This window comes from Hipposideros armiger, unplaced genomic scaffold (genome assembly GCF_001890085.2).
Source record: "Hipposideros armiger isolate ML-2016 unplaced genomic scaffold, ASM189008v1 scaffold_931, whole genome shotgun sequence".
In the NCBI taxonomy this organism is placed as follows: Eukaryota; Metazoa; Chordata; class Mammalia; order Chiroptera; family Hipposideridae; genus Hipposideros; species Hipposideros armiger.
In genome coordinates, this window is record NW_017732281.1 from 12581 (window position 1) to 18452 (window position 5872).

Below are 5872 nucleotides of genomic sequence, written 5' to 3' on the forward strand. Positions count from 1 at the left end.
TTTTCCTATTGAAAAAATTAAGTTTTCAAGTCAGATTGTCATACTGACCATGTCTTTTTCCTTTTTTTTCAATTCAGGTATTTGCCTAAACTGGAACTTATGGTGTAGCTATTTCTTTGTGGATTTGTCTGAAAGCCTAAGGTGAGATGTTTTATAAATGCATTTGCCTTTTAAAATATATTCTTACAATGAGAAAGAATTGTCTCTGAAAAATTTAAAGCATCACCAAATGTCTTTTACTCTGAGAATTTTAATGAGAGGCAAATATTTATTATTAAGCTACACATATAACATGCTTACTTTTAGTTTGTAGGACATTTTATTGAAAGAAATGAAGCCGGTTCTAGCAATTAAATTAGTTTTGAGTTATAATAAATTTTCCATTGTTTTTAATAGTCAAAGATGGAGTTCACCCTGCTGTTCTCAGACACACACTTGAGAAAGATACTGGCATTGTAACTGATATTCTTGAAGGCAGATCCTCAATTAGTTAAGCCATAGATTAGAACAACTGATAACTATTTTAATAGGCCAGTTATTAAGAGTTTTCTACCATTTTATTCAACTGGACTTGATTATTTTCTGTAGTTTCCTCTGTTTGGGGGGCTTTTAGCAGAGCCATCCTGCCACATGTTGGCAGCTCAGCGGCTGCTCAGCTTGGGCTGGGAATCGAAACGGCAACCCTGTTGCTCAGAGCTTGCACTCTTGAGCAATCTCTTAACTGTTTCTTTTGTTAATGGACCATCATAAGTCAGTCATCGGGTCTTTCCACCTTGAGTACAACTGTTCTCGAAGCCATTCTCATCATAGTTACCCTGGTCCTTTTTCTGCAAAATCAATGTCATTATGTTAGTTTGTGATTCAGAATTCTCCAGTATGTTTACATTGCTTTAAAGGATATTTTACAAATTCCTTTATAGAGCAATAAAATCTGCTCCTTATCCATTTTTCCATCTCACTAGTGTCCTAGGAATGTTATGAACTAACATTTTTAAAAGCAGCTTTATTAAGAAATAATTTATATACCATAAAATCCACCCATTTATTTAAAGTATACAACTCAGTGGTTTTTCTTATATTTACAGAGCTGTGCAACCATCATGACAGTCTCACTTCAAAGAGACATCGGTACTTCTTAGCAGTTACTGCTCATTCCTCCCTCCACTCATCCCTGTCAGCTACTAATCTGCTTTCTGCCTCTGTAGATCTGCCTGTTCTGGACACTTCCTATAAATGGAATCACACAATATGTGGTCTTTTGTGCCTTATTTCTTCCACTTAGCATAAGTTTTCAAGGTTCATCCATGTTTTAGCATGAGCTATATTACTTCATTCCTTTTTCTAGCTGAATAATATTCCATTGTATGTGTTAGGAGCTTCCAGGTGTCAGGATAGCTTATTAAAGATGAGCCCAAATCAAAGTCACAGTCAAACCTTTATTCCCTTACTGAGACAGCATAAGTAGGAGGCTAAACCTGAGACAGTGCCTGGTCTCTCCCCCACACCCATCCTCAGGTGGGTCAGCATGGGGTGGGGCTGGGGGTGCAGAGGTCCTCTCACTGCTGAAGGAGCCCCAAACAAAAGGTTCCTGCAGTTTAGTGGACTCAGGGCTGGTTGGAGGGTGAGGTGGAAAAGTACTAAGAGGGGAGAAAAAGTGTCTTCTATGTTTCCTCCCTGATGAGGAGGTGGCCTCGACTGAGACACCTGCAAAAAGGCTTCAGCTGAAGGCCACTTACAGAGATTCTGAATGAGGGCACCTGGGCTAGGAATGCGGCTCTGCTTAAGATCACCATCAGTAGGGGACCGCGTCCCCGTCTGGTCCCATGCTGCAGCTCCCTTCAGAGACTGCTGTGCCGGTTGACTGGCTGGTGTGGGGAGGGCCGCTTTCCCATGAGGGGCCTGCCAGGTAAAGCTTTTTTACTGTTCATAGTCGAGCTAGACAAGTCACACATAGGCTTCCTGGTCAGGAGCCGGACTCTTCAGTATATGTATACCATATTCTGCTAATGCATTCATCGGTTGGTGGACATTGGGCTTCCATGTTTTGGCTATTATGAGCATTTTGCTATGAATGTTGTGTACATGTTTCTGTGTGGAGATGTTTTCATTCTTCTTGGGCATATACCTAGGAATGGAATTGCTACGTCATATGATAATTCCATGTTTAATATTTTGAGGAACTGCCAAACTGTTTTCCAAAGAGACTATCATTTTACATTCCCACCAGCAATATATGAGGGTTCCTGTTTTTGTATTCTTACCAACATTTGTTATTGTCCTTTAAAAAAAAATAAATTATAGCCATTTTAGTGGCTGTGAAGTGGTATCTAATTGTGGTTTTAATTTGTATTTCCCTAATGACTGATGATGTTGAATATCTTTTCATGTGTTTGTTGGCCATTTATTTGTATATCTTCTTTGGAGAAATATCTACTCAAATCCTTTGCCCATTAAAAAAATTAGATAATTTATCCTGTTTTTGTAAGAATTCTTTGTATGTCCTGGATACAAGTAACTTATGAAATCTATGGTTTGCAAATATTTTCTCCTATTTTGTTGTTTTTCACTTTCTTGATATTGTCCTTTGAAACACAAAAGTTTTAAATTTTATCTCTTTCTTTTGTTGCTTGTGCTTTTGGTGTTTTATCTAAGAAACCATTGCCTGATTTGAGGTCCTGAAGATCTAATATTTTCTTTTTTTTTTTTTTTAAGATTTTTATTGGGGAATTGAGGGATGGGAACAGCACTGGGGAATTGGGGGAAGGGGAACAGACAAGTTGCTGTCCTTTTGTTCTTCAGTCTAGTTGTGGAGGACGTTGCTTCACTGGNTGTTTGGTGTTACCACAAGGGATACGATAAAGGCTTGAGTTCCTTGTGAACAGATTATTTGCTTCAAAGACGGTTTTGAAATAATGGTTTAAGTTTTTTGATGGCTTCATTTTTACATTTTCAAGAAATGTTACTTATCTTCTTTCTACTCTCTGTTACTCTGGATAATTAGAAAGGAGGTGTATTTTCAGTGAAATTTTTCAGCATATTATATCCCAGTATTACTTCAGCAAGTGTTTAGAAAGCATCTACTAAGCCCTAGGTATGAAGCTCACTGCTCAAATATTTCCTGTGTTACATCCTTCCTTGTTGATTATAGCTTGTTAGTTATATGCATAAGCTATTTCTACTTGATTAACATAATACTTCTTGTTTTCTTTCTTCAGTGCCCTGTCTTCATTGTCACATTTATCTTTTTCTGTGTCTCATTTGTATTTCTGTACAATTTCTTAGTTTTAAACACTTTTTTGGTTGTAAAAACTTTTAATCCTAAGTAAATTCCTAAATCTCATAAAAAATTTAAATAATTATCAGTGCACATAATCCTTAAACATATTCACACGTAATTCAAAATACATAAATTAAAAACTCATGATACATGTTTAGTATTAAACATTGTAGAAATTTTAAGCTTATTTTCAGCAAGTTTAGGTAAATAAATATCATTAATGCAAACAGTTCTTGAAGATAGTGCTGACACACCTGTCATTTGTCAGTATAAAGAGAACACACATGATATATAGATGAGGTATTAAAGAATTGTACATTTGAAACCTATGTAACTTTACTAACCATTGTCACCCCAATAAACTTTAATTAAAAAAAAGAAATAAAGAAAAAAGATGACATGCAGGTGTGGGGTGCAGATTGTAGATCCTTGCACGTTCCCTGGCTGCATGATCACTTGCAAAGCATGTCTAGCTGGGCTTGGGGAAACGCCCTCGGGCAGAAATATCCCTCCACCACTTAGAATGCTGTTTGTACCCGGAGGCATGCAGTCAATACTGAATGAATAAATTAACAAAACCTCAAACTAATTCTTGGTTTCAAGTTCTGGTTCTTAGTAAGATATTATGAACATAAACAAAAAAATGCATACTTAATTAGAGCATTTCGAACATACAGAACATATGGAAAAATTAAAATTAGCCATAATCTTTATGCTAACAAAAGTACTATTAAATTGTATCTCTAGTCTTTTTCTCTGTAAATGTATTTAATATACATAATTCACATTACTCAGTAGATGAGCATTTTCCTGTCATTAAACATTTTTTATTTTATTTTTGAAATCAACTTTAGTAAGATACAGTTTATGTGCAGCAGTTTGATTAGCTTTGACTAATGTATATATTTCTGTAACCACTACCATCATCAAGATATAGAACATTTCTATCACTCTTAAAAGTTCCTCTTAATCCCCTTTGCAGTCAGTTCTTTCACACAGCCTTTAGCTCTTAACGCAACTGATCTGATATGTGTTACTATTGATTAACTTGGCCTAATCTAGACTTACACATACAGGAAAATTCAGCAGAGATTAGAGTTCCACATATGCCCTTTATATAGTTCCCTTTTAGTCATAAAGAGATTTTGATATATAATTTTAATGATTGGTTATTCTAACTTATTAACTAATCATTTGGATATTTAGGTTGTTCTAGTTCTTTACAGTCATAAATGAGCTATAAGTCTTTGGATTTTTTATTATTTAGGACAGATTTCTGGAAGAGAATTTACTAGGTCAAAGGGTTTGAACTTTTTAATTTTTAAGGCTCCTGTGTTTTGCAAAATTTCTTTCTAGAAAGATTTTAACATCTTACACTACCATGAACAATGTGCAAAGATGCCTATTATATTGTATTATTATATAATATAATATATATAATGACATAATATAACATAATGTAATAATATATATTATGTTATTACAGTATCATTTGTAGCTGCCACTGTAAGCCTACATTATGCTGTAGTAACAAACAACCTCCCAAATCTGAGTGGCTTAATACAAGAAAGTTAATTTTTTGCTCATGCCCCTTGCCTAACATGAGTTGGGGGTCCTCTGTCTTGGAGTCATTTAGTAAACTAGCCTGATCAGAGCTCCATTGGTTATGTGCTTCCCTAATCGCTGCTTCACTAGGTAGGTCTCCCAGTTGTGTACTGGTTTCTACAACTTGTGCTTGGTAGTGTTTCATATCATGTCTATGCAAGTCACATAGTTACACCTAAGTCGAAACAGGGCAATCCAGCGAAGCCTGCGAAGGAGAGCTGAAACAGCACAATGACTAACATCATATTCAAAAAGCAACTCTAATTTCATTGGTGGAAATGATATCTCATTTTAATCTGATTTTCTTTGCCAAAGTAGATGAGCATTTTCATAATTTACTAGCCATTTGTTTTATTTAATCTTCCCTTTAATCTAAGCCTTATAAACATGTGCTGTTGGTTTTACTTTTACATTTCCAGATTTTTGATTTTTATAATTTTTGTTAGGATGGGAGGTCATGATGAAGATATAGGGAGTGCCGACTTTTAGAAAATGCGGTTTTTGTTTGTTTGGTTTTTTTTTTTAAGACTCGAGCAGGGCAAAGACTTGACCTTCCCACCCCCTTTAATATATTATATGTTTTAATGAGTATTTTATTTCAAGAATTGTCAAAACTTTAAATAATTATAGGCACTAAAAAGTCTCTAGCCGAATTAAGATTCTTGACTTCTACAGTTTTCTAAAGAACAACTTGAACACCAAAGTTTAGCTGGTAAATGATCAAGTTAGGATTTTCCTATTGAAAAAATTAAGTTTTCAAGTCAGATTGTCATACTGACCATGTCTTTTTCCTTTTTTTTCAATTCAGGTATTTGCCTAAACTGGAACTTATGGTGTAGCTATTTCTTTGTGGATTTGTCTGAAAGCCTAAGGTGAGATGTTTTATAAATGCATTTGCCTTTTAAAATATATTCTTACAATGAGAAAGAATTGTCTCTGAAAAATTTAAAGCATCACCAAATGTCTTTTACTCTGAGAATTTTAATGAGA

At 35.0% G+C, this 5872-nt stretch overlaps 1 protein-coding gene and 1 long non-coding RNA gene across 4 annotated transcripts in view; both read left to right on the forward strand.

Annotated features, from left to right (window-relative positions):
- The window catches only part of LOC109375334 (uncharacterized), an 11679-nt gene extending 10425 nt beyond the window's left edge, over positions 1-1254 (forward strand). For both annotated transcript variants that reach the window (XR_002122551.1, XR_002122550.1), the window contains 2 exons: positions 78-141; positions 1086-1254. This is a non-coding gene — a long non-coding RNA (uncharacterized LOC109375334). The remainder of the gene's footprint in view (positions 1-77; positions 142-1085) is intronic.
- A 4269-nt stretch (positions 1255-5523) lies between these two features.
- The window catches only part of PEAK1 (pseudopodium enriched atypical kinase 1), a 298079-nt gene continuing 297730 nt past the window's right edge, over positions 5524-5872 (forward strand). For both annotated transcript variants that reach the window (XM_019630685.1, XM_019630682.1), the window contains exons 1-2: positions 5524-5594; positions 5691-5754. The gene's annotated coding sequence lies outside the window, so the exon portion shown is untranslated. The remainder of the gene's footprint in view (positions 5595-5690; positions 5755-5872) is intronic.